The sequence below is a fragment of the Mytilus trossulus genome, chromosome 4, assembly GCF_036588685.1.
Source record: "Mytilus trossulus isolate FHL-02 chromosome 4, PNRI_Mtr1.1.1.hap1, whole genome shotgun sequence".
NCBI lineage: Eukaryota > Metazoa > Mollusca > Bivalvia > Mytilida > Mytilidae > Mytilus > Mytilus trossulus.
Window position 1 is genome coordinate 66861025 of NC_086376.1, and position 27967 is coordinate 66888991.

Here is a 27967-nt window from a genome sequence, read left to right on the forward strand (position 1 = left end):
AATTGTCGTATTAATGTGGAACTAATGTGCACTCTGGTTTTTTCTTGCAGATACAGACCTACAGACCAAGACAGGAGGGGTCCAGACCGCCACTGCGCAGACTCCACAGCTCACCAGTTAAGTAGACCTTAATGTTAGTGGACCCTTTTTCCAAAATTGTCGTATTAATGTGGAACTAATGTGCACTCTGGTTTTTTCTTGCAGATACAGACCTACAGACCAAGACGGGAGGGGTCCAGACCGCCACTGCGCAGACTCCACAGCTCACCAGTTAAGTAGACCTTAATGTTAGTGGATCTTTTTCCAAAATTGTCGTATTAATGTGGAACTAATGTGCACTGGTTTTTTCTTGCAGATACAGACCTACAGACCAAGACGGGAGGGGTCCAGACCGCCACTGTGCAGACTCCACAGCTCACCAGTTAAGTAGACCTTAATGTTAGTGGACCCTTTTTCCAAAATTGTCGTATTAATGTCAAGAAAATCAAAGTATTAAAAGAACTGACAGAAGAGAAAAGTATCAAATGTAATGAAAGAATAGATTCTATTAAAACAAACAAAAATTTTAAACATTCATATAAAAACTGTACTACAGTACTTTGATTTCAAGTCGAGTTACAAAATATAACGTCCGCCATATTGTTTTCAACAAAGAATTTGCATATAAGTAACAAGACATAAAAATCGATTTTCTGAAGATTGCATGTACTTTTATTAATTATGAACGGCATAAACCTTAATCATTGTATGCTTTTACACTAATTTAAGCAAAAAAAAACCACATATAACACCATTAAAAATCCTGTTCTCGGGATATATAATCTTGTTTTCGGGATATATAATCTTGTTTTCGGGATATTACGTTTTTCTCGTATTTCTCGGGAAATCGTTGTACCTGTATGAATGTTTTTGTAGTGGTTTAAAAATTGATTGTACTTTGTTATCGCTTATTATTTGTGAAACATTTAATGTTTTAAAAAGGCAAGTTTTCTGTATAAAGTCAAGAATTATGTTGACTTTTGAAACTTTCTACAGCCTTAAATACGCAAATAAAAGATAAAAAAAATATACCAGTACTGAACGACATATTTATGGAATTATAGCAATTTTTTGGTTTACAAATTTTTATTTGTTATTGCAAAATAATGAACTTAAAATATCTGACATTTTCTCCTTACCCAGTTTACCCCTATTATTTTTTTATGATGTAGACTGGTCATTGTTATTAATTTGTAGGCAATTTGATTGGATTAACTTATTATTAGTTTACCTTCAAACTTGTTTATGCTTTCATACATGACTATTGATAATAAGAACATGCAGGCATGTGTACGATAATTAAATTGACCTTCAAACTGGACACTGGACGAGTCAATATTATTATTTATCAATGAAACTTAAGGTATGAAAGGTAAGAATTGCCACTCCTTCTATTTTCACAAAATTTACCGAATACACAGTTGATAGATTATTTTGTAAAAGACAATTGTGGAGATAAAAGAGAAAGTTTACCAGTAAGACGTTTTGTTCCATTAAACAAGTCATTTTCTTAAGAGAAATGCCGAAATACATTTTATGCACGGCTACGGCAGGTAGAATTATTATTTATCATAACAAAAAAACATTTTTCAGTCTCATTAGAATATGTTAATTACAATTAATCCCAAACTTAAGTAGTGAGTAATTGAAGTCAAGATGTGTCCGATCTGCCAATTTTTGGACATCAAAAGTAATACCATCGTTTTAAAGTCAACTTCGTCTACCTCACAAAATCTTGTTAGGTACTATAGTTTTGTACTTTGAAAGTTTGTCCATTCTTCTAATCATTCACCTTGTAAGAAATAATACCTGAGAATACAAGAAACTTTTAGCAGAGGACTGCATTTTAAAATATGATATTCATAAAACTTACCATTATTAGCTGCTATAACAATATCATCTTTGTAATCCACAATGAAATCCAATGTATCTGAACACACACTTGATTTTAATCCACAATGGAATCGAATATAGCTGAACACACATTTGATTTTAATCCACAATGAAATCGAATATATCTGAACACACATTTGATTTTAATCCACATTGAAATCGAATATAGCTGAACACACATTTGATTTTATTCCACAATGAGATCAAATATAGCTGAACACACATTTGATTTTAATCCACAATGAAATCGAATATATCTGAACACACATTTGATTTTAATCCACATTGAAATCAAATATAGCTGCACACATTTGATTTTAATCCACATTGAAATCGAATATAGCTGAACACACATTTGATTTTTATCCACAATGAAATCGAATATATCTGAACCATATTTGATTCTAATCCACAATGAAATCGAATATATAGCTGAACATACATTTGATTTTAATCCACAATGAAATCGAATATATCTGAACCATATTTGATTCTAATCCACAATGAAATCGAATATATAGCTGAACATGCATTTGATTTTAATCCACAATGAAATCGAATATAGCTGAACATACATTTGATTTTAATCCACAATGGAATTGAATATATCTGAACACACACTTGATTTTAATCCACATTGAAATCGAATATAGCTGAACACACATTTGATTTTTATCCACAATGAAATCGAATATATCTGAACACACATTTGATTCTAATCCACAATGAAATCAAATATAGCTGAACATACATTTGATTTTAATCCACAATGAAATTGAATATAGCTGAACATACATTTGATTTTAATCCACAATGAAATCGAATATATATCTGAACACACATTTGATTTTAATCCACAATGAAGTCGAATATAGCTGAACACACATTTGATTTTAATCCACAATTTTATTTAATCAACAATGAAATGGAATATATCTGAACACACATTTGATTTTAATCCACACTAGTTTGAAGCAACACAATCACTTATAATGGCATCACTTTCTTCGTTTTTTTTTTGCACTAAGAATATACTTCCATTGTCTTTATCCATTTTGAAACACAAAACGCATGTAAAGGTATTTACTTAAAATATTGAGGAGAATAGTCCTTGCACAGGTTGATATATACATATACCTGGTGTATTAGGTGTGTGTTTGGATATCTACCTATAGGTAACATAGCATTAGGCGTATATCCTTAATCTTCACGTTGTTTACCTTCAGCTGCACTTTCTTGTCTAAAAAGAAAAAGAAAAAAAAGAAAGGCAAGAAAAGTTCCAGTTGTGTACATTTTAAAGGAAATAGTTTATAAATATTTGCAGTGAATTAATGGAACTATGGATGAGGGGGGATAGGACCTTTATCGGGACTCCCGGATCGGGTGTTTTTAAGCTCGGGATTTTAGGATTTACCCTCCCGGGATCCGGGAATTTTATTTTTGGGATTTCCGAACAGCGGGATTAACTTATTCGGGATTTCAGGATTTCGTGTTTTTAAGCCCGTGATTTTGGGATTAGGACCCCTCCTATCCCCCCTCATGGATAGCTTGGGATCTCCAGAACCCTGGCACTGTTGTAACCATTATATTTGGCTCTACTTCATCACAATTGTAATTTATAACATTTTTTTTTATATTCCAGCATCCACAGCAAAATCAGAGCCTGTGTTTGCTTTGGATATGGATAACAAGTACCAGTGTATATTGATGAAGTCCATGCAGTCTCAAATGGTAATTGAATATGAATAAGGCTATTATGATAATAACAATTAAATTAAGAAAAAAAATAAAAGCTAAAAGTTCACTTTTATACAATGAACAACCAAATATTTTCATAAACATTAGTGGCACAGCAACTGATCAACAAAACAAGTAGAATTGAAATTGCTATAATATATTCTTCAATAAATATATTTATCACATTGGTTGCAATGAATAACATTGATTTCCCAGTAAGATAAAAATCGATAATTTCACGATTCTAAGGGGCCACAATTGTTTTATTATAGCGAACTAACAGTGGAAGGGCCTCTTTTGAACACTTATCTTATGTTTTACATAACAAACACAAGCTGACGTTTGAAAATAGCTCAAGAAAATACAATTGTCATGTTTGTGTTCAATAATTTCTCGGATGTACAACAAAGGTAAAAAAAAATTTGTAAAATATCAATGGCCCTGAAAATTGGACAGTTAATAAGAGAAATCATCGGCTGCTGGCACTCTATTCAAAGCCTTATTTGCACATGTCTCGATGGGCTGTCAGTGTAACGTGAACGCTGCCATCTTGTTTTTTTACGTCTGTGACGTCATTTTCATGGGAGGTAAGTTGAGTGCAAATGTAGACACTAAAAATGTTATTCGCCGGTGAATAATAGCTGGTGTAAAATTTAAAAAGGCACAAGCTACGAGATATGTAAAAAATCTAAAGTTTGATTTTTTTTTGTTCTATCAATAATGAAAGTGAAATAGTGAAATAATAATTCACTTTTTGCATCAATTTTGTCAAATTACGCTATGAAACATTGCTAATTAGTGATTCACTTGCAAGTGAATGAGTCGACCTCATTAAATTCGTATTCATGTGAACTTCAATTTAACCCCTAGCTAGAGATTGACAAAGCATGCATTGTACGTGTACTGGTTATTTAAAGAAAAAGAATGTCAACAATGAAAGTGAAACTACCGTAAATCATTTGATTACTAAATTGGATGCACATAAAATCATTCTTATACGGTTAAAAGCAATGAGAAACATCTATTTTTAATCTATAGAATAAAATCAAACAGACCTATAAAAATACAATTGCACTTGTTGGTTTAATCTATTCATATCTTTATTTATGTTTACATCACTTATATGGTCATCTGAGGTCAAATCAATAGTTAATTAGATGGCGTCTGGACTAAAATACACACGAAAAGAACCTATATATTATCTACCCCATGCTCAAATCGATTGTTAATTAGATGACGTCTGGACTAAAGTACACACGAAAAGAACCTATATATTATCTACCCCATGCTCTGTTTATTTTAGACTTTTGATAATAAGTTTGGATAAATGTTTTACATTGTTATAAATCAAATATGAGAATTTGAGTCAAACCAGTGACCATGAATTTGACTGATAGTGCCCCTTTAAGGGTTATTAGATTCGTCCTCACTTGCAATCAAATGAAAAGGCAATTAATCAAATGAAAATTGACCCATAAAATTATTCCATGTCACGTGATAAGTTTTTATGCGATAGAATTGGTTATAGTATATGTAAGGTATAATAAACATGGTTATTTCACTCTCTGACATCATACAACAACATACAATTATCATGGCCCCTTGAAAAGTTGAATATCAAAAATTGTCAACACGAGAAGGTTATTTAAATGAGGGCGCAGCCCGAAGTGAAAAACTTTTAAGGGTTGACAATTTTGGATATTCATCCATTCTATTACATATATTAAGGGGCCACAATTGTTTTATTATACTGAACTAACAGTGGAAAGGCCTTTCAAACACTTTCTATTTTTACTTTACATAATTAAGTCAAAGACAAGCTGACATTTGAAAAACATTTGTGTTCTAGAATTTCTAGAATGTACAGCAAAGGTAGAATTTTTTTGTAAAAATATTGATGGCCCTGAAAAGGATCGTTACTCTATAAAAGCTTTCATCAGCTGCTGGCACTCTATTAATGTCTGATACCTTATTTCCTCGTTACTCGATGGGCTTCCAATGTAACGTTAACGCTGCCATTTTGTTTATTTATGTCTGTGACGTCATTTTCATGGGAGATAACTCAAGTATGACATCAAAATTTTACAGGAACCTTTGTGATATCCAGTAATGGTGAACAAATAGCGATAAGGTGTATTTAAATATCCAAAAATATTCAACTTGTGATCGAATAACACTTATAATTAACTAATGCACTATGTGCATTCGTGAATTAATGTGTATAAATTATAAGGTGGTGGCTAGTCTACTTGTCCTTATAACATTCCATATTTGAAAGCCAAACGATATGAGTGTCTGCTCATTTCATATCCTAAGTGTAGACTGCCCTTAACTGGGTGAGTGACGTCATACTTATAGTTCCTAAGGACAACGAGCACGGCCGGGACGGAAGTCAGGCACGTGCAGGGAGCGAGAAGTCCTGACAAGAATAATTACATGGCCTGTCTCGGGAGAAAGATTTATGGAACTATAAGTAATAATTAAGTTTTAAAACTAATTTCCCCAAATAGATAGAATAAACAAGTAAACAAAGTGACCATCACTACACATGACTCAAAATAAAAAACTAATAGTCCAGTCAAACTAAGATTAAACCTCAAACTAATTACAATAGAAAATGTTTTAGTTCTAATCTATAGTATTATGCCCTTTATATACACAGAAAAATGTCCCATAAAATCTAACTTGAGGAAAACTCAAAATCAACATTTTTGATAGGAAATTAACATTGGAAGGGGAGATAACTCTTACAAAAATGAGTCTTATTTTGTAAGTTTTTTGGGTTTTTTTTTTTTTTAATTTAGGCATAGTATGATACTTTGATGGGGTTGTAAGTTTGTATTTGACTATACTTAATAAGCTTCTACTCATGAAATGTACAAAACCAAAATGTTATGGGTAGTTTTATTATTTTCATTAAAGAAATTGCAAATTTGAAGCTTTGTGACCATTTTGAAAAAATAATGTGAAAATTTATGTATTGTTTATACCTGAATATTATATTTTTTCAGCAACTTTCCTATCTTAAGGAACTTTAAACCACAAAAAGAAGAATACATGCTTAATTATTTTGATTAAATTTGCGATTCTTTACCTTGACATGTTGAAAAATTCAATAAATAGTGTACTAATGAATTACGAAATAGAGATTATAGCTTGATAAAAGATATGAAAACACCATTAGAGTTGTTTGTTATACTCTAAAGACTGCTTAAAAATCAAGAATAAATACATTCTGATGAACAGAAGCGGTAAAAATATAATTTTGTATAAATTTTAATTGATATTTCTGCCTTTTTTGCAAGAGTTATCTCCCTTTTCAATGCAAATCTTCATAAGAGTTTTAAATGGTGATATTTTTAGTCTTCCTCAAGTTAGATTTTATGGTACTTTTTCTGAGTATATTTTGGGTGTTAATGCTAAAGATTAAAACTTAAAAATCTTCTGTTGCAATTACTTTCGGGTTAAGGTCAAATTTATGCTAGATTGACTAGACAATAAAGAATAAGCAACATGAACCCCACCAAAAACTGGGGGTGATCTCAGGTGCTTTGGAAGGGTAAGCAGATCCTGCTCCACATGTGGCACCTGTCATGTTGCTCATGTTATAACAAATCTGGTAAATAATCTTATTGGGATTGTTGTTACGCTTAAAAACAGTTATTTCAAAACAGTCAACCGGGGGTCTCATTGGGGGGTCCCGATCCCGGATCCCGTTTACTGTTTTGTCAGATTCCTGTATCCCACTTACACTATGTACGTAAGCAATTCTCATTTTTTTGTCATTTCCCGGGTCCCGCAAGACCTCATTTCCCGTTTTCAAGCCACAATAATTTGACTTTCACGTGTCACGCTTCCAAAAAATCAGCAATCCCGCGTCACACTTAGACCCCTATGAGACCCACTCAACGAACTGGTGATGGCATCTGTAAAATTTACAAAAGAATGATTTTATTTATTATTTATAATTTATAAGTATCTTTAGTATTATAATAATATTATGTAATAAACATCTCTGTGGTGAAATACATGATTAAAGTAATTGAAATATTTTTCAGAAGTTATTCACACAATAACTGACCAATAATTATACTATAGCTGACCAATCAGCTGCTCTTTGTGCTGAAAAGGGTACATGCAGAATCTATGGAGATGAAGTGAAAAATTGTTTGGATGAATTGCTACCTTCAGCTGAAATGTTATTAAATCTCAATAATCAGGCAGCAGCCAAACCATAGGAGGACTGGTTGACAGTAGAAAGTATATTAAGAATAATTGAATGTATAAAACTACTATCACTTTGTGATATTTTATGCATGTTCTATTGTCAGAAATTTTGGTACATATTGTTATGTATAAAAAAAAATCAGAAGTCATTTAAGGAGGCTCCTGGGTACAAAAATTTTAGCAAAAAATTAGACCTTTATTTTTTCATTACAAGTTTTATTTATTACACTATTAGTTATTACTTTATGATATGGTACAAAAAGCAGCGCAAAAAATGATTCAGTTTGGCCCCAGATGTCTTTTAAAATGTTTATATCATTGAAAAAGCTCCAAATTATCTCCCTTGGTGCAAAAATGCCATTATTTGGCATTAAATTTGAAATATCATTTTTAACTCATCAGTGACCTATATTTATAATGCCCCACCTAAGATAGTAGAGGGGCATTATGTTTACTGGTCTGTGCCTCCGTTCGTTCGTTCCTTAGTCCGTTCATTCGTCCCGCTTCAGGTTTAAGTTTTTGGTCAAGGTAGTTTTTGATGAAGTTGAAGTCCAATCAATTTTAAACTTAGTACACATGTTCCCTATGATATGATCTTTCTAATTTTAATGTCAAATTATAGAATTGACCCCAATTTCATGGTCCACTGAACAAAGAAAAAGATAGTGTGAAGCTCAGGTTAAAGTTTTTGGTCAAGGTAGTTTTTGATGAAGTTGAAGTTCAATCAACTTGAAACTTAGTACACATTTTAACTATGATATGATCTTTCTAATTTTAATGCCAAATTAAAGTATTGACCCATAATTTCACTGTCCAGTGAACATGTAAAATGATAGTACGAGTGGGGCATCCGGGTACTATGTACACATTCTTGTTTTATTATTGTTTTCAAATAAGCTGTATATAAACTAAATAATTGTTAAGTTTTTTATGTCGATATTACATCTATTTTTCCTATTAGGTCAACAGAAAAAAAGGACATTTACAAAAATGTATGCTTTTTCCAGAGGCAGATTGTGAGCTCAAATGAACGGTGACCACATCTTTTTATTTCTTTTTTCTTTAAAGTATATGATAAAGTTCATTTATAGAAAAATATAGAGAAATCCTATATTAGATAAAAAAAAAAATCAATTTATACCCAGGAGCCCCCTTAAGAACTGTGAATAAACTTTTAGTATACAGATGATATGGAAAAAATAATTTCTTTATCATTGCAAGGATCAAGATCTTTGATTGAAACTACCCATAAATAGTCTTCAATTATATTTCATTTGTTCTAATGGCTTATATACTTGAACATTTCATAATTATTATTTGTAGATCAATATTTGAAGCAAATAAAAAGGAAAGAGTTTCCATCCAATGTTTCACAAAAGAAAGGAAAAGGTATTTTATAACATGTTGACATCTAATCAGTTTCAGAAGCAACAGTAAATAAGACCCAACTATGAATTCATGTGAAAGAAATTTCACCTTTGTAAAACAGTCGAACCATAAATTGCAAAAGAATTTGTCAAACAATTTAGACTGTGTGACTTATAACTATTTTAAGAATAATTTAGTGATGGTCATTTAACATATTTTTCATTTAATGAAGTGTTCTAAATGCACACTTTTTTTTTTATAAATATAGACAAATCTGTAAACATAATTGGCCCGTAGTGCATTTCTTTTACACAATAAATTCAAATTAAAAAAATTGCACCTGCTCTTTCTCAAAAAGATTTTTACAGTGTAGTGTAATACCAGTGAGACAAATAATATCAAAATTATAGTAACTTCTACCAACTCTTAACTCAAAATATTGACAATTCTGTGTTAAGGGGGTGTAAAATTCAGTTTGACAGCTTCAGACGTGATAAAATTTGACCTTTTTGAACTGGACCGAATCACAACTTAACATAAAGATTCAGCACCAAAATTTTGTTAAAATGTGATTACATCCCCCTACTTAGTATTTCATGCAATCAATACCAAGAATTAAATTGGGAAAGTGTATCAGATAAAACATGCAAGTTATACACTGTTTACACTAGGGACTTATGATATTCGTAAACACGAAAACCAAAGGTCGATAATTGTGTCTTTGGACCTACTCCTGTAGATATTTTTGGCTCCATTGCTTTCAAAAATCAAGGATTATTGTAATCATTTTTTTCTCTCTGAAATTTCTCCATATACTTCACTAACAAGAGTTATTCATCTTTAGTTCTATACAGGGTTTCCCCTGGGTTAATTATTTTTTTCGCCACCTCTTTCGCCAAAACAATATATTTTTCGCCACTTCATTATTTTTTTCGCCAAGTAGCATAACTATATTTTTTGTCTAAAATTTACCTTTTTTCTACCCCCCCTTTTTTGTCCTTAAATATAATACCAGTATAGTTCGTAGGGAAAGTTATTTGTAAAAGAAAAATACTGATGTGCCCTTTTGTACTAAGAAGTGGCTTTAACAACAAAAGAAAAGCTTTTATCACATGAAATTGATCCCTCATTTCATGTGTAGTCATAACATTGAAAGGCTACTCTCATTCGAGGGGTTCCCAACCTTTTGGATAGATTTCTTTATAACGACAGTTTTCTTTTTTTGACCATCGTAAATGAAAAGGTTGAGACGTAAAACTATGCTTGCAACAAGCGTGTCACTCAAACGACTTTAAAGTAGTATCCCTGTTCAATTACCTTTATTAAAGTTAAATGATAATTAAAGTTTTAAATCAGAGATTTTTCTTGCTTTTGAACTTTTTTCGTCACAACAACAGCATTCTTTTCTAAACTGTCTTTAACAGGACAGGAGACGTCAAAAAAGTTCTTCAAACACGTGCGTCGCAAAGTGGTATTAAAATAAATTATGTATGTGACATTTAACCATATCATTTTGTCAATTAACACCTTTATTGATTAATCCTTTGTTGTGATAGCTAACATGTAAAAAATACAATCAGCTGATTATTGATTTTCTGTCCAAATCTTAATGAGGTCAAGGTGAATTCCGAGTATTGTCTGATCGGGTAATGTCCGAGAAACTCGAAAAAAGTAAATAAACAAGATGGGGAAAAATAAATCGTTCTATATATTTCTTTCGCCAAATTCTTTAGCAAATGACAAATTTTTATCGCCACAATTATTATTTTTTCGCAAGTTGCGAAATTGGCGACCGCCAGCGGAAACCCTGGTTCTATATTTAATTGATTTTTGAGTATTTTATTTTTCATAGGCAAAAAAACTTCAAGAAAAAGATGTTCTCCAACCAAAGGTATAGAAAGTGAAGGAAATAATAGGAAAAGGAAAAGAGATGTACATACCAGATCTTGAAGACAACATTTGTAATGATAATGATGGCACTATTACTTTCTTTCCTGATGTATTAATGGAAACCATGGCTTGAGAGGAGAAATTATTGATTTCATTAGAATGTATGACCCCAAATAAGTTCTGCCTCGAGTAGGAAATCCTATAAATACAGTGTTCAAATACCATGATGGATCTAGAAGTTTGAGCGATGATCAAAGAGACAGTATTACTCAGTATTTATGTACTTTCCAAGAAATTCGATCATTGTCTCATATAGATAATGCCAGTCTCGTCCAAAGCCTCATTGAGTTTACTATCAAAAGAAAAACAGAAAATGATCTTCATCAGAACAGTATGTATAACATTTGAATAGAGCAAAGCACTCTTCTCAGATTAAAGGAGTATTATTTGAGCACTTTATCATGAATGTATAACTCATTTTGTTCTGCGGGGTGGCAGGCTAAAAATCATTTGTGAAAAAAGTTTACCTCATCCATTTCAAAGTTAAATGTTGTTCATCATTTCTGTTCCATAACATGAGAATAAAATTGAGAATGGGAATGGGGAGGGTGGCCCTAGAACACAGTAATTTCGTAGCGCATTTATTTTAGACAATAAATTCAAATTAAAAAAATCGCACCTGCTCTTTCTCAAAAATACTTTTACAGTGTAGTGTACTACCAGTGAGACAAATAATATCAAAATTATAGAAACTTCTACCAGCTCTAACTCAAAATATTGACAATTCTGTGTTAAGGGGGTGTAAAATCAGTTTGACAGCTTCAGATGTGATAAAATTTGACCTTTTAGAACTGGACCAATTCACTACTTAACATAAAGTTTCAGCACCCAAATTTTTTTGACATGTAATTACATTCCCCATTCTTAATATTTCATGCATTTAATATAAAGAAATAAATTGGAAAAGTGTATTAAATAAAACATGCAAGTTATACACTGTTTACACTAGGGACTATATTCGTAGACAACGAAAACCAAAGGACGATAACTGTGTCCTTGGACCTAAAAGGACAGAAAGACTTGACCAATCTTTATAAAACTTTGCATTACCTCAGCTTAGACAATAATGAGATAGTTTGACAAGTTTTATGGCCATATGTCATATATGACAGAAACTATGGTCATTTTAGTATTGACATTTGGATCTTTATTTTTGACGTATAAATTAAATATCTTCAACTGTCAAGATTTTGGCCTAAAAACTTGAAATTTTGCAAAAATTTGCTTTTAAATGCTCTTGAATATTAGATATTAAGTATCAAAACCATCTGCACACTCATTTTATTTATCAGATGTATTGTATTTATTCCAAAGTCAAATTTATATGCGCCTATGCCTGAAAATAGAGATTTTCCAATTCAGGGAAGCCTTATATAAATATTCATTTTTCTCAGCCAATTTGAATTTTTTGAAGTTTTTTAAGCTTAAATTATTCTTTCATATATATTAAATGTACTTTCAATGTATAGAAAAGTTACAAAAAGTATACCACATGAGTAAAAATGGTCTTGGAGCATGTAGTACTGAAAATTATTTAGAGTCAATTGAGGCGGTAGTCCATATTGACATATAAAAATGCACACAGAAGCCATCAGATGTGAAAATGTGTTACTTTTGGTTGATTTCTATGCTAAGGTGTTATGATACAAGAAGTCTAAATATAAAAGGACACTTGTATTTAAATTTTTTGAAAGACAATATGGTCTGAGGGCCAGTTTTTCACTTTTCGATTGAAAACTTGCATTTAGTTTTAGTCTCAATAGGCATAAATTTTGACCACTTACTATCATACAGGAAAAAAAATATGGTAGCCTTTAAAGTAGTAAGGTGTACCGAATATAGTTAAATACTTTTATTAACCGGATTTTTGTGACAAAAATGTCGGTTATTAAATTGGTGATGCTCGGCGGGCGGTCGGTCGGGCGGCAATCAAATGTTGTCCGTGCATTAACTCAAGAACCGTTCAACCAAAGCTTTTAAAATTTTAATATGTTGTTACTGACAACTAAATGAAGGTCAAGTTTAATAATGGCCATTTTGACTTTTACCGTTCAGGAGTTATGGTTCTTGAAAGATTGAAAAATGGCGTTTCCAGTCGTGTCCGTGCATTTACGCATGAACTGTTCTACCAAAGCTTCCCAAATTTTAATATGTTGTTACTGGTGACAAAATGGAGGTCAAGTTTAATAATTACGATTTTGAATTTTACCGTTCAGGAGTTATGGTTCTTGAAAGATTGAAAAATGGTGTTTCCAGTGAATCCAGTCGTGTCTGTGCATTTTCTCATGAACCATTCAACCAAAGCTTTTCAAATTTTAATATGTTGTTACTGATGACAAAATAGAGATCAAGTTCAATAATGACGATTTTGACTTTTACTGTTCAGGAGTTATGGTTCTTGAAAGATCGTAAAATGGTGTTTCCATTCACGTTGTTGCATTTACTCACAAACCATTCAATCTTAGCTTTTCAAATTTTAATATGTTGATACTGATGACAAAATAGAGGTCAAATTTGATATTGACAATTTTCACTTTCACCAATCATCAGTAATGGTTCTTGTGATACAAAATGTATTGCCAGGACACAAATAAATGCTAATAAATCCGGTTTGCTGTCGTTGTGACAGCCTCTTGTTACAGATTTAGTGAAATATTTGTGATGGACTACAGATTTGATGTACAAAGCGCTTCACATTTTACATACAGCAATTCGGGCTTTTAACCAGGGCAATGAATACAAAATATGCTGCACTTTTTTCTGTGATAATCTACTTTTCTCTTTATTCAGTTTTCACAAATGGTTAATTTAATTTTGATTTAAGCATAGAAATAAAAATTTCAGTTACAAAAAAGCTGTCAGATAGAAAGTCAGCATGACTCTTAGGCATAAAATGTAAACTGCTTTAAGATGCTTATTATAGCCGTAGAACGCCAAAATGGCACTTTTTAACAGAATTTTGGTAAACCAAAGATGTATATCCTTTACTTTTATTGAGTTTGACAAATTGAAACCAGCAAATCATTCAGGAAAGTTCCCAAAGTACAGAATCCAGATTTCAGGAATCCATCTTTTAGGCCCGAGAACACAGTTATTTTGTAGTGCATTTCTTTTAGACAATAAATTCAAATTAAAAAAATACGCACCTGCTCTTTCTCAAAAATACTTTTACAGTGTAGTGTACTACCAGTGAGACAAATAATATCAAAATTATAGAAACTTCTACCAAATTTAACTCAAAATATTGACAATTCTGTGTTAAGGGGGTGTAAAATTCAGTTTGACAGCTTCAGACATGATAAAATTTGACCTTTTAGAACTGGACCAATTCACTACTTAACATAAAGTTTCAGCACCCAAATTTTTTTGACATGTAATTACATTCCCCATTCTTAATATTTCATGCATTTAATATAAAGAAATAAATTGGAAAAGTGTATTAAATAAAACATGCAAGTTATACTCTGTTTACACTAGTGACTGTATTCGTAGACAACGAAAACCAAAGGACGATAACTGTGTCCTTGGACCAGGTGTCAAAGAGACAACAACCCAACCATAGAAAAAAACAACAGCAGAAGGTCACCAACAGGTCTTCAATGTAGCGAGAAATTCACACACCCGGAGGCATCCTTCAGCTGGCCCCTAAACAAATATATTCTTCCTCCATGTTCCATAACATAAGAACCATTCTTCCAGGTAAAAATTTTGATATGGTCATCGACTCCTGATCGAAATGGAGATTATATTGATTTTTGTCTATTGTGCTGCTTATGACCTATGATCCTTGCATACTTTTTACAATTGACAATAACAAATGTAAGTATTAACTGTTTGGGTCCATTTAAACAGACTACATTGACCCTCTGAGGCAGATTTAGGGGGGGGGCCCACCTCCCCCCCTTTTCTGGAAAAAACTTGGTTGCTTATATAGTGAATCACTAAAGCGTGTCTGGAGCGGGCCCCCTCGGCTTAGGTCAGTCAGTGGGCCCCCACTTATGAAAATTTCTGGATCTGCCACTGGCCTGTAATGGTTTACTTTTGTAAATTGTTATTTGGATGGAGAGTTGTCTCATTGGCATTCACACCACATTTTCTTATATCCATTCTGATTAATGTATTTATTTATGTACTTATATAGTTGTTTTCAAATTTTTGTTTTGTTTTAGATGGAAGCCTTTAATAGTGATTTATAGATGCCAACAAAACTAAAAAGAAAAGGGAGACCCAAAAAAGAGGAAAGAACAAACTTGTTCCTTTCTTTAAGAGAACAGTTGATGAAAAAGAAAGAGGTTTGTTTTCTTCACCTATCAATACTAAATTATGTTAGAAATTTGCCAATTGTATTTAAATGTCCATTTTTTTTAAAATCAAGATACTTTGTTCATAGTTAAAACAGACGTAGAAGACGACAAGCAAAAAGTTATAATCACAAACAAGAAGACATCAGGGCTTAATAACAAACTAAAAATAAGGAGATGTAGTATGATTGCCAGTGAGACAACTATCCACCATTGTTCAAATAAAGTGGATAAAAGCTTTTTGGTTTAATGCTCTTGAAATAGTTGTTGTAAAGATTGTTTACTCTCATTGAACCTCATGTTGCCTTTTGTATATGTATTGTGCATTATGTATAACTTACTTATTTTTTTCTTCAGAAATACTTAATTGGTTAGGTAGTGTAGATAGTCTAATGAAGGCATCAGGAGGGACATTACTGGATGAAGAAGATTTGGTTGGATTATCGGAGGACTCGTTACCTTACTGAAGTTTAGATGATTATGTTGATTTGACAATTGTTCAAAAAAAAATTCACTTCATCTGCATGGTTGTTTTTATTATCTATTGTAAAAGAAAAACAACAAAAGGGTAGATATAATTCTTTGTACATACCGTAATGTTTTTATTACTACAGAAAATGATGATGCTGTTGAATGTGACTTTTCTGTGTTATGGTGGCATACAAGTTGTATTAAATTAAAGAGCAAGCCAAAAAGTTAAGCATAAATATTGCAAATCATGCAGGTAAAACTTAACTTATTATATATATATTAAGTGTCAATATGTGTTTGTAGTTTTGTTTAGGCAGCAATCATTTGATTTTCGCGGGGGGGGGGGGGGGGGGGGGGGGCTATGGATTTTTTTTCTGGACAAGTCGAAAAAAAAAATTTCTTTCAATTTTAGCATTACATATTTTTTCTCAGGGTAAAAAACAAATCATTTTTTTTCTCCAAAAACTGGAAACAAACTTTTTTTTCCCAAAAAATCCATAGACCCCCCCCCCCCCCCCCCCCCGAAAATCAAATGGTTACTGCCTTAACATGTTTAAGTTATTATATAGTATAAGTTTTCTCCAATGTTTTGCAATGAGATAAACTGGGATTTATTGGTAGTTCAGAAGGTAGAACACCTTGTATGTAGATACATTATGATTTTGTTTGTTATATTGACTGTGACCTCATTTTCATGGTTCAGTGACTGGTTGAAAAAGATTATGATTTTTTATCATGTGAAATACTGATTATGAGTAAAAGGATAAATATATTTGGTGTATGGGATCCTTGTTAGGTCTTATGTCATCTTACCTTGACCTCATAAATATGTTGTAAGCAATGTATCTGATATTTTAACATTAGTGAAAAAATATTTAATTGGAGTTATGCCACTTGGAAATAATAATTTATTGAAAATTGCATTGTAAGCTCTCACCAGCCTGCATTTTTCTCTGAATTATTATGAAATTAAAAGAGACTGTTCATATCAATAATTATATTTTATTTAAATGCTTTTTAAATTCAGTGCCAATCAACGATTTACACATGAACTCCCATCACTTCCAAATTGTTGCTATAAATGTTGAATGGAGAGGACTTCATTATTCTGTGTGACTTGTTTATTATCAAAATTGTACTTGAACAAATGAAATATGTTTAAACTAAACTGAATGGTGACTTTTTGTTAAAAAATAACGAATAACAACAGTAACAAACAGAAGAGATAGCATAGCAATTATATCATAATGTATCAGTAGCAGGTAAACACTATTATAATGAGACTACAGTAAATTGCTTTTTTGTTTGAAACATTGAAATATTTGTATATATAGCTGTAAATCACATACTGATAGCATATATGTACTTAGTTTTGTTTGGTTTTCTGCTGTATTATATACTGGAATAAAATTATGTGTAAATACAAATATTTTTACCAGGCGCGGATCCAGAGGGGGGTTCCCCTTTTTTTAGACGATCAATGCATTTGAATGGGGACATGTCATTGGAACCCCCCCCTTTGTCTATGAATAAAAATTGGAAAAATATATTCTCAAATCATTTAAGTGGATTCCCCTTGATATCTTAAACTTTTTCCTCATTTTTAACAAAGTATCAAAATCATTTTCCTCGAAAATTGTGTAATTCAGGTTGTTGATATCTTACATTATAGTTGCATACCTTTGTAATATCAAAAATGCGAATTTGTAGAGAAAATTAATTTTAGAACAAAAAATCAAAATCAATCGAAAAAATACCCAAAATTTTTAATAACCCTTTGAATTCATGGCCGATCTCTCCTACTTATAATGTAGCTCCCATAGAGCACAGAAATATAAAGACTGGATATTCTTCTTCAGTCAACAATTAGTAAGACACAAAACACAATTCAAGTTTTTTTTCTTTGATTTTAAAAACAATTGTAAAGCATTCTGAATATTAATAATGTAGATGTGTAATATTCAATGAAACAGCAATCAGGATATATTCAAGGACGACCATTTGATATTCTGGGGTTTGGGGTGGGGAGGGCAAGAGGATTTGTTTTGGATTGGTTATTTATTTTGTTATCCTCCTACAGTCCCTCCTATTAAACACTATCAGGGATCGAATCAGGACTTATGTTATCCTTCTACAGTCACTCCTATTAAACACTAGTAGAGATCGAATCAGGACTTGTGTTATCCTCCTACAGTCCCTCCTATTAAACACTAGTAGGGATCTAATCGGGACTTATGTTATCCTCCTACAGTCCCTCCTATTAAACACTAGTAGGGATCGAATCAGGACTTATGTTATCCTTCTACAGTCCCTCCTATTAAACACTAGTAGGGATCGAATCAGGACTTTTGTTATCCTCCTACAGTCCCTCCTATTAAACACTAGTAGGGATCGAATCAGGACTTTTGTTATCCTCCTACAGTCCCTCCTATTAAACACTAGTAGGGATCGAATCAGAACTTTTGTTATCCTCCTACAGTCCCTCCTATTAAACACTAGTAGGGATCGAATCAGGACTTATGTTATCCCCCTACAGTCCCACCTCTGAAACACTAGTAGGGATCGAATCAGGATTTATGTTATCTATCTACAGTCCCGAATCTGAAACACTAGAAGGGATCAAATCAGGACTTATAGGTTATCCTCCTACAGTCCCACCTCTGAAACACAAGTAGGGATCGAATCAGGACTTGTGTTATCCTCCTACAGTCCCACCTCTGAAACACAAGTAGGGATCGAATCAGGACTTGTGTTATCCTCCTACAGTCCCACCTCTGAAACACAAGTAGGGATCGAATCAGGACTTATGTTATCCTCCTACAGTCCCACCTCTGAAACACAAGTAGGGATCGAGTCAGGACTTATGTTATCCTCCTACAGTCCGTCCTATTAAACACTATAGTAGGGATCGAATCAGGACTAATGTTATCCTCCTCCCTATTATTAAACACATTTGATTGAAATCATGACAAATATTATCCTGCCTTTTGAAATTTCTATCAAGTTTCGTATATTTAAAGAATATTTAGTCTCTGGTTGATAGTTGTTTCTTATACAATGATACCAACAATTGCTTATTCTATACCTATTTCGAATAACAATATAGAATAAAAAAAAACATAACTAGTTATTAAGTAGATTTTGTTATTTTTAATCATGAAAGAAGAAAAGGGCACATTAATTTGCTTTATTCCGTATGTAGTTTTGATTCAATCCCTACTGGTGTTTAAAAGGTGAAACTGTAGCAGGAGTCATTACTCAATTCCTGCTTGTGCTGAAACGGTGAGACTGTAATGATATTAAAGGACAACAAATGGAAGTTTTTAACGACCTTGACTGGCTATACAGCCGATACTAAAGGTCCTGATTCGATCCCTACTTATGTTTAATAGATGGAGCTATATTAGGATACTAAGTGTCCTGATTCGATCCCTTCTTATGTTTGCAATAGGTAAAAACTGGTTTGTATTGTTTTGAATGTCCTTAATTGACATGGGCATTGCATTTGTGACAATTTTTAAGTAATCAAACTTTTCATTTGCGCTACAAGGTTGTATTTCATTTGCGCCATTTTACAGGTAAGAAGGGTAATATATAACGGAAAAGTTTTATGCATTGCTCTTTACGATTTGCTTATTGTTTGTACATAAGTACCCCTGGATACTTGTATGAGTTCATTCTCATTTCTAATACAAAACTGAGAGTCACTAATATTATAGTTATGTAGTGTTCACAAGTCAAGTTTGAGGTGTCAAGATAGACATTGTCAGTTCAGATTATACAAACAGAGGAAATAAGTCTGTAATAATTGAAATATAGGTTATCAAATGTTTTAAAAAATTGAGACAAATCCTTCATGTGCATCAAACAAACTTGTAAAGCCAGGATTACGACTGATACTGACAGCAAAACAATTATAAAAACTTTAAACGCCATAGAGTAAACCAGCAGAAAGTACATGTAGAATGATTTTATCAAGGTTTTAGCATTGCTTGTACATGTATTGATTTGTGAGGAATATGTCTAAAACTGTCATTATTATTAAAAGCCTTTTTGACAAATTCTATGTTTACCTGTATCTACCTGTCTTTACCTATTTTTCCTGTAATATTGGCGCAAATGCAATAAGGTTTGTGGCGCAAATGAAAGATATTTTTTTTGGCGCAAATGAAATGCCAATTGGCGCAAAAGCAAAGCACCGGGACAATAGGTATCTTTATAACTATAGACGAGTTAAAGAGTTTATCAGAGTGGAAAGAATCAAAGTAATTCAGGTGTTTGTTTATTTTTACACCTTCTGCATAAAGGAAAAAAATGCCTATCAAAAACCAAAAAAAAGATTTTATCTCAGTTTTCAAACACAAAATACTAACTTTAATTTATGTATTAAGTGGATGCTAGGCCTTAAAACTTTGCAAACAGTACATGTAAATCTGTAAACAGATTATTGTTTTGTGCAACTATTATGATGAACCTTAAATGACCAAATTTGAGCTTGATTGCATATATACAGTAATAGACTAAGTTATCATTATTCTCAAAAAGAACTTTACTGACGACTATTAAACTTCCTATGGACTCAAAAAGTGAAAAGTTAAACTCTAAGGTTGTCGTTAAAATAACATGACCCTTGTCGACTTCCGTATTAGACAGTATTTGATATGACGAGAATGTTTGTCAATCTTGATCGAGGATTCTTTTAAACAAGAAAAGAAAGAAGAGAGAAACAAATGATCACAATGAAGGACATTTTTGGTCGTTGCTGGAAGAGGTTAACTTAATTTGAAATAAATGTAAAAAGAACTTAGATCAAAACAGCCAGGATGTAAAAAAAAGTCGTCTTTTTTACTCTCTAATTGAATTAATTTATATAAAAAAATAATACTATACAGTATTGTTTATTATTTCTGTTTAATAATCATAATGAATATAAGTCAACAGATCATCATCATAATATCCACGGCCTAATGTCATTGATGTATGCAACTTATAATTTTTAACACAGAGCATTGTTTTATACAGCATGTTATGGTTATTTTATAATAATCAATGGGCCTAAAAAAACATGCAAAACAATCCAAAACATTGAAAAATAGCAACCCGATTTATATAAAAAAAAAATCAACGGCAAAAATGAAATATACCATCTAACCCCTAATCACATGCATGTATGCAACTAATAATCATACGGTCGTCAACGTACAGTCACGGTCCATTCCGCATAACAAGATATATAGGGTTATATAATGACCAGTGTAAAACAATTCAAACCGGAAAAAGACTACGACTTGATATATAAATGAAACAAACGAAAATGTACTAGAAACTTAACAATCAAAGAAAACCATTGCCTGTACCACATCCACGTGACACCATCGGAAGTTAGCCTGTTATCTGATCGCACTTAAAAAGCAAACACATATCGCGTAGACCATCGCAATTTAGAGTCCTACATGTATATATTTTTTTTATTTTGAAATGGATTAAAGTGTTTTATAAGGCCTAGAGATGTAATATAGGAAAAGGGGGAGGGTCGTAATATAAAATTTCGCCTGGCGGAGCGGGGCGATACTTTGTTTGAACCTTTTGACTAAAACACATAGAAATAAGTGTAAAATGCATTCTAAAGAGCAGGGGTTGGACATTTTTGGTGCTGTATTCTCTACATTAATTGTCTATTATAAAATGATTGGATGGATCCAAAGATGTACTAATATATTATTGATGTGGTTATCAGTGATTAATGGAAATGGATAATTCTCGTTAGTTGTATGGTTAGTTAGCATTACCTCACAGATTTCTTGTTGTAAACAAGATATACTGTTATTCAATGAAATTTACAATACGACCGACACGAAGAATTACGAACATGCAATTTTTATCCAAATTGAACGTTCCACCAAAAATGGAAGTGAGTGGTTCTAAATCAACCAAAGGCTACGAATGAGTCGGAAAGTGAATAACGATCGACACATGTAGAGATATATATAGGCCACACCCAGCAGGAAGTTTGCAGTCGGGCCTTGAAAAAAATATTCAGTATATCAGTTGGCGAAACAGACATTCTGGTCAAATATGCGATTCATATGCACCACCCCTTTCCCCCACAAAAAAAAATTATATATAAATTACGCCCAGTTTTTATTTATCATGTCCATATTATGCTAGATAATTATGTTGAACAATATTTTTTCCAATAGTAAATAAGTGAACAAGATTATTGTTTTTAATCCAGATACGGCCAGAACTTTTAAGAATAATGTACCCTTGTGTTGCTTCAATGCTTACACATATGGAAATTTTGAACTTGATAGATATTATTGCATGCAAACAAGTTTATAAATTTACGTATTAGTTGAAAAAGATAAAAATATGGACAAATTACACCTTCTAGGGTGCGCTCGACTTTACAGACTCAGCACGAGGTGTTTTGGAATTTAAAGGTTGTTTAGGATTTTTTGTAAATAATAAACGCTAGTAGCTGATCATAGTAAAACAAGTGAGTGTATGTTTAAAATTTTATAACAAAAATATCTGTATTAAAGTCTGGATTTTATTCAAAACTCTTTATTTGATCAAATTCCCTTTTTCGTTTAAACGCAATGTAACTATAGATAATTACTCTTTGCATGAAGTTTCCCCTCGGTATATATACACAATGGCCAATCTTTATCATTCATTATCTTAGCTTTTGATATTTGATAATTGCATTTGAAAAGTTCATAATTCACAGGCCACAGAAGGGGTAACAATCCTTAATCTGTTAATGCAAAAATCAGGATCAGAATTTTTTCTCTTAACTATCTCAGACTGCCCCCTTCAATCAAATGGTCCGTACCTTAGACTTTTAATCTATATTATCTAGAGTTTACTGACTTGGTATCGCTATTCAGTAATGCAATGAATGGGATAGGGCGTGTGGGGTTAAACATGTTCGTAGGTAAATGATATTGCTGTGGAACTTTTTGTTCACGAGAGTGTAAAAGAGTATTACTTTCTGTTGGGTGGAATTTTTTAATAGAAGTCAATACTTTCTTGCTCAATGCTTTGAATGCGTCATGCTTGTCACCATTAGCCTATATAGCAAATGTGTTGCTGTTGTTTGAATTTGAAAATGACTGAGTGACGTTTTTTCGACTCCACCGTAGCGAGAATCACATAACTTTGACATAATCAATACATGTACCTATATTACAGTAAATACGAGCGAAATAATATCTTTATCAACAAAAAAGAATTTTCTCATAAAAATGAAATATACGGCAAATTTCACGAAGTCTGGTCTAATAAACAGGTTGGGGACAACCCGCCAATTTGGGAACTATTCCCCAAATGAGTAACAATCCCTCGTTTGAGTAAGGCAGCAACCATTTGATTTTCGGGGGGGGGGGGGCTATGGATTTTTTTCCGGACAAACTTCCTGTGGCGAAAAACAATCTTTTTTTTTTGGCGACAAGTCGGAAACAATTTTTTTCTTTCAATTTTAGCATTACATATAGTGGCAGCTGTGGGTGTATCTTCTCGGTAAATCAAGATTGGGATAATCATCTTTTGGAAACTGCTGCATTTTTCATGATGGTTTTTAAGTTTAATACATTGTATATGATGATGTATCAGTGGCGGATCCAGAAATTTTCATAAGTGGGGGCCCACTGACTGACCTAAGAGGGGGCCCGCTGCAGTCACGCTTCAGTGATTCCCTATATAAGCAACCAATTTTTTTCCCAAAAAGGGGGGGCGGGCCGGGCCCCCTGGCCCCCCTAAATCCGCCTCTGTGTATAACAAATTGTGACACTATAATAAACTACATATTTACTAACTTACTTTTCTGTAAAAATATATATAATGGCGCAACACATCAAACGCCTGAATATAAATCTACAGGTACGGATATATATTACAGGTAACCAGGGATTTTTTGGCGGTAACTAGAAAGCATGCAGGTAAAAAGGTGTGCTTGATTTATAATTTGTCATGCGTCAAGCATCACTGTGATATAATGATAAATATGACATATGAAATATGATATTATGAATACATGTGTAACATAGCAAAACATGAATAACATATATTTGACCAATTTACCATTTCTATTATAACGTCCAGAGAGACATTGTTCTCCAGAGGTGATTTTTTTGGATAAAGATTATTTCTTTCTAAAAAAAAAATCATATCCCGGTTTTGATGAGAAAAAAATATTCTGGCCAAGCAAATGACAAAAAAAATAATTCTGGATTCAAATTCCCCTCATACCTTATAGTGTAAAATTCTGAAGAAAAAAATCAAAATACATGGTTAGATTCGGCATATAAAAAACCCCAAGAATTCAAATAAAGTTCAATTTTAGACCCTTTAGAAATCAATGTGGACCAATTTGATAAAGGGGCTCAAGTATCAAAAATCTGAACACATAGTTAGATTCAGCATATTAAAGAACCCCATAAATTCATTTTTTGTGAAAATCAAACAAAGTTTAATTTTGGACCCTGATTTGGACCAATTTGAAAACTGGGCCCATAATCAAAAATCTAAGTGCAAGTTTAGATTAAGCATATCAAAGAACCTCAATAATTCCTTTTTTTGTTAAAATCAAATTAACTTTTATTTTGGTATCTAAATACACAGTATGTATAGATTTTGGATATTGGACCATGATAGGTAAATGTCCATTTTTTTTCAAAGATTAGACAACATTCATTCTGTGCTAGAACGCTATTCTGTGTCGACTTTTTAATCACAATCCAAATTCAGAGCTGTATCAAGCTTGAATGTTGTGTCAATACTTGCCCCAACTGTTCAGGGTTTAACCCCTGTTTTCGTATCAAGCTACGCCTTGTGGAGCATCTGGTTAAAGAATGATATGGTTATTTCAGCTCATTCATTGCTTGAATTTGTTAAATTTAGGACTCAAGCATTAATGTTACAACAGTTTTTTTACACTCTTCTGGGAGAGCACTACATGACATAATATACACGTATAGTGAAAGTTGTCACCGATATCAGCAGATCAAATAGCATAAGTGTCGGATAAAAAGCAAAATTATCGTACAAAAAGCAAAACGGTCAAAAAGCAAAAGTTATTAGACAAAAAGCAAAAATGGAAAAAAAGAAAATTGCAGAGTACAAAATCGAATGATTTTGACGAATGAAGTTAATTTTTTTCCAAAACTGACGGTAACAATATTTATTTGAAAGCTATGACGAATCACGATAAAGGTATATTCTTGTGTTCAGATAGTTGTAGTGTAGCAAATTCTTCAATATGGAAAAGTTTTGGTTATTTTTTTTTTTCAATTTTGACTTAAACAAGAGGCCCACTTGGGTAGATTTCATTGAAAAAAGGGGGAGGGTAAACTATCGAATGTGCTTCAATCAAACAGAAGGGGAAACATAAAGATAGTAGATAAGAATACTATTCTAGCTTCACAGTATCCAAATAATAAGAAAACATTCATAAAGATAGAGCAGAATGAGATTTTTGTTATGTTCAAATATGGCTACTTAATGAAAATAAGTAAATGATTTAATTTTTAAGACATGTCATTATTGTTATAGTTATCAGTCTTGTATTTTAGATCACATTTTAAACTTTTACTTTACGTTTTTAAGGCATTACACGATAAAGCACCTAAATATTTGAAAGAACTGATTGTACCATACGCTCCTATTAGAACACTTCGGTCAGAAAATGAAGGACTCATAACGAATCCAAGAGATGTCCGCACTAAAACATACGGTGAAAGACGATTCGACCGAGCTGGAGCTACATTGTGGAATGACCTACCAATTCATTTACGGAGAGAACAATCGCTTCTTCGTTTTAAAAAAGGTTTAAAGACACATATTTTTAGACTGGCCAATCTAGACTGGCGTACTGTGATGTGTAAGAAATGTGATAATTTATTATTATTCTAAAAAGTTTAAGTGATAGGACCTTTTTTATTTTTAATTTATTTAAATTTTTAGTTTTGACGATTTTATTGAATAGACAGTTTTATTTATCTTTTCATTGTGTTTTACTGGAATGTAAATACTTATAATTTTCATCATTATTCTTTTATTGACTGTTATATTTAATATGTTTTATGGTATTCATTGTGATATATATTTCCCCTGTCAATGCTCTTAATTTCCATCATTATTCTATTTAATTTCTGTTTTATTCTTATGTTCATATATATATAATTGCTATTATTGTATGCATTGTGATATATATTTTCCTTCAATTTTATATGATAAGCGCTTAGAGTATTATGTCTATTAGATAGGCGCTATATAAAAGCTATGAAATAATAATAAATAAATAATAATTACAACCCCAGTTCAAAACATAGAGGAAAACAAAATAATGCATTTTTTCAGATTTTTTTCTGAACTATTTTTTTTATGTTTTATTATAGGTTTATGCTGAATTGAAACATATATATATATATATATATATATAAAAGTCTATAAAAAGGACCAACCAGCAAATTTACTATGTACCGGATCGTCTAGAATAGGCGATACTATGCAGATAAGGAAAAAATTATATCAGTCTAAAGATTTGCACAACGGTACTGATATAAGGTGTTGATAAACGAAAATGTGGGTTCGACGACTTACAGAAAAGAGCGACGATTTACAGAAAAGAACCGAAAAGGACCGAAAAGGACCAAAAAGAACCGAAAAGGACCGAAAAGAACCGAAAAGGATATCCGTTTTTTTTTGTAATAGAAGGAAATAAGCAAATTGCATTTAATCATTGAAAACCTTATACTATGACAGAACTAATTTTAACTCACATGTATGTGAAAATTACAGGTAGGGTAGGATGCCTATCTTATAAAATAGAAAAATAGAAAAGATTTTTTTTATTCACCAAATAAGGGCCCCTAGGAGGGCATATAGCATACACACAATAACATATGCAATACACAGACAATAGATGTTTAATATGAGTAATAACAAAATACTACAGGAAACACGAAACAAAATAATAGCAATATATTTTTTTACTAGTACTATTATAATTCAATTAATACTAGTGTTGACATTGACTTATGACATTATGTGCTGTGCAGGTTTATAAGTGTATTTTACCTATAAAAAGAAAAACAAGAAGTATAAGTAGGTAGTGCTGAGAAATATATATACACATATAAATACATTAAATTACACACAGTCTGGTTTTTTTTAATAAATTTACTGCACGCGTTGCCGTTTTATCGTAGTTGTCCTATCAGCCAGTTTCCTCTGACCTTTCTTCTTTCCTTTCGATCTAGCTTCATTGACCACTCGTCTGCCATCTGTTGACTTAACCAATTTGGTCTTCATACGGTATCGGCGGAACCTGGCAAAATATTTGTACCTTTCCATTAAAGTTTTGTTTGCCCAAACATGCCTGTCAATGTTAATTAAAATCCTTGATGAAAAAAATAAATGATTAAGCATACATGTATTAAACAAAATTTAACTAGAAAAACATGTTAAATTGTTTCTTTTTTGTAAATTCACATATTCTTATATATGCACAATCTAAGTTTTTAATTATGCATTCGATTTTAATATTACGAAGAATTGTTAACAATATAAAAAAATATAATACATTGTTATGACGGAGCCATTTTGGTGCCCATGGCAGTTCACGCTGGTACTTAAGAAAAACAACTTCACTTTTGATGGAGATCATTATTTGCAAGTAAATGGAACTGCCATGGGCACCAAAATGGCTCCGTCATATGCCAACATATTTATGGGCAAATTAGAGAAACAACTCCTTGAAACTTCCATCGAAAAACCGCTTTCCTGGTTTAGATTTATAGATGATGTGGATATGAAATGGAATAAAAGCGACGAGGATTTAGACACTTTTATCACTCATGCCAACAACATACATCCAAGTATCAAATTTACTCATGAGAAGTCTAAATCCAAAATCGCCTTCCTCGATACTTCAAGTTCGCTCACAGAGGGCATCATATCTACAGATTTATATTCTA

General features: G+C 32.2%; 1 protein-coding gene and 1 long non-coding RNA gene across 2 annotated transcripts in view; both read left to right on the forward strand.

The window, feature by feature from the left end:
• The window catches only part of LOC134715791 (alpha-aminoadipic semialdehyde dehydrogenase-like), a 184457-nt gene that overhangs the window by 121893 nt on the left and 34597 nt on the right, over window positions 1-27967 (forward strand). The gene's annotated exons all lie outside the window — the stretch shown is intronic.
• On the forward strand, window positions 11125-16191 carry LOC134714123 (uncharacterized). Its single transcript, XR_010106492.1, has 3 exons — window positions 11125-11545; window positions 15384-15506; window positions 15873-16191. It is a non-coding gene; the product is annotated as an uncharacterized LOC134714123 (long non-coding RNA).